The sequence below is a fragment of the Vigna unguiculata genome, chromosome 2 (genome assembly GCF_037176805.1).
Source record: "Vigna unguiculata cultivar grain cowpea cultivar isolate G323 ecotype 2 chromosome 2, ASM3717680v1, whole genome shotgun sequence".
In the NCBI taxonomy this organism is placed as follows: domain Eukaryota; kingdom Viridiplantae; phylum Streptophyta; class Magnoliopsida; order Fabales; family Fabaceae; genus Vigna; species Vigna unguiculata.
Genome location: NC_140793.1, coordinates 8,343,225 through 8,346,172, shown reverse-complemented (window position 1 = coordinate 8,346,172; position 2,948 = coordinate 8,343,225).

Below are 2,948 nucleotides of genomic sequence, written 5' to 3'. Positions count from 1 at the left end.
TAGATAAGTGAAAATGAAACAAAAATGTACTTATGCGCAAGAAACATTTTCAATTTCCTGTGCCTGAGAATATAAAATTTAATTCAAAATCAAAATCAAAATATCACACCATGATGCCACTTAAGGTGGTAAAAAAAGTTGTAAGGTGTGGAAATAATATCATTTTCCTTTACATTTACACTTTCACTTTAAAAAAAAAACAGCCAATACCCACATTCAATATAAAAGTCAAATTTGTGTGGCCGTCATCGTAGGTTCTTGTTCTTAAATGAGTTTTAGCAAGTGGATAAAGAATCTTCTAATACTAAATACATGGAATCATATTTTCAGTCTCACGATAACGGAAGCATTGTTCTTCAGCTTATTATATTATAATTCAGAAGCATCTAATTCCGTCTGTTTCTCCTGTAATTAACGGTAGGGTGCTTCTTTGCATAATTCATTTTTAGTTTTTAAATAACATGTTTCTTCTTCTTCTTCTAAATTTTAGTTAAAAATAAACTCGTTTTCTTAAAATTAGGTTAGTTATTTAAGCGTGACGATAATGTTAAGTTTTGTGTTACAGTTAATGACAGTAAGAGTAGTTAAATTTGTAATATATTTATTGAATAAAATATTTTCTTTTTTGAACATTAATGACTTGAGTTTAATACAGAACATAAAATATGCAAAATTCTAAAACGTTTGTGTAAAGTTTATATTAAAATTTACGTTTGTGCAAATTCTTTTCTTTCCTTGTTTTTTTTTTAATTTTTATAAAGAAAATTAATATAATAGTTATTATATTTAAATAAATAATATATTTACATAATAATATTTAAGTATTTAAGTGTTGTAATTATAGTATAATTATAAGTATTATATTAAAGTGAAGAATTTGATAATATAAAAAAATTAAATAATTATTTTTTTTCTTTTATAACAAATTAATTAAAATATTTGTGAAATTTGTTTGTTTCATATTATTACCACGTTGCCACGCCACAGAAGGTAAAATAGTGGAAGAAGGACTGAGAACGAGGAATTTGAACTTTGTGGGGACATTGTAACCATTATTACAATGTTTTTTCCATTCACAGTGGTAGGTTTCGTATGCCACCACCTCCTACATATTGGCAATGTAGAAAAGCAAGAAAGATACGAGGAAAGAGATTCTATATTACTATAAAATGTTATAAGAGATATGTTAATATTTTTGTCAAACTCATAATGCTATAATTAAATATATTGAAAATTTATTAAATAAAAAATGAAATGTAAAACAATGCAACTTGATTGGTAAATATATGTGTAATTTATAGAGTCGAAAGAACAAATAATAAAGATATAATGTTAAATTGAAGATGATAACAATTAAAATGACGATCTATTTACGAATGATCAATTTCTTCAAAATTATTTTCACCATTTTTTATATATTTTTCATTACATTCATTTTTTTCATTCATATTTATAAATTTTCTTCCCTACGTTTAAATAACATTTATATATGTAATTTACTTTGAAGTAAAAAATGATGTTTTTTTTTTTATTAACGAAAACAAATATATTAAATAGTAACAATAGAATCGTCCCATCCCTCGTACAAGAGAAGAAACATAAAAAAAAAATTATGAAGATTGAAACATAGCACATTCACATTAACAAAAAGCATAAAACAACGTATAGACATATTTTGTTTTCACAAGTTTCTTGGCGTGTAGTAAAGCTCCATTAATAAGCTGAAGTTTGTGACGAAACTCTGTTCCATTGGTATAAATGGGATTCTTAGTCTAGACATGCATATGTAAATTTCATTAAGCACTCCTTAACCTTTCATCCTCCCTAAGGAATTAGAACTGAAACCTGCAACCCAAGGTGACTTAGGCACACTCCCAAATCAGATATAGAACTTGTATATTTCCCATCACCCTAAGGATTCCATATAATTGGCATCATGCACAATTAAGAATATGAAAATGATGCTTTAGCATATTTATTGGTTATCCGAGTTCAAAGCTTTGATTTGTGCTAAAGAGAATACTTCATCTACATCAAGTTTTGCACCCTTAAAAATGATGTTATTGCTATTCATATAATAGCCACTCACATGCATTGCCATATATTATTATGTGAATTACTTAACATTGAGTGGGAAAACTGGTGCAAGTGAATCCTTGCACATATAGTGTAGTTCTCATCTTTTTTTTATCTAGATCAACATTTATCTCCTTCGTGCATATTAATCTTTTTCATCTATATTTTTTCCTATCTCTCTTTTCCACATTCTTCTCCTTATCTCCTACATTCATACTCATTTTCTTCATCCATATTCATCTTCTTCATCTATAATTATTATTTTTATCTATTATCATTTTCTATTCTAATTTCTTCGTTTATATTATTTAAACATGGAAATACTATTTATTTTTTATAAATGTATTGTCATTGGTGTTAACGAAAATGACACAAAGTAAATTAATATTAAAAATAAATTTTACTTAGTACTGAGGCTAAATTTAATAAATTTTAAATAAAAATGAATTATCATCGATCAGACTTAGGGATGTCAAAAATATCCGTACCCGCAGATAAAACCCACAGTGGGTAAGCAATGGATATTAAAAATGGATACCTGTTACCCGCGGGTACAGATATTTTTGATACTCGTACCTGTTGAACTTTAATTCACAAAAATACTCTCATATATATATATATATATATATATATATATATATATATATATATATATATATCAGTAAAAACCATTATGACCTAATTTTTTCTAAATTGCACATCTTGTCTTGTCTTCTGTCTTCATTCTTCTAGCTTCAATTTTTGGTACGTTGTCTTTTTCCAAGTACACCCCTTGAAATTCTTTTCTTTCCCTTCTTTAAAATTGGACATATACATCAAACCCTATATAGACAATGATGTTTATGGTATGCTTGTTGTCAAATGATAGAATC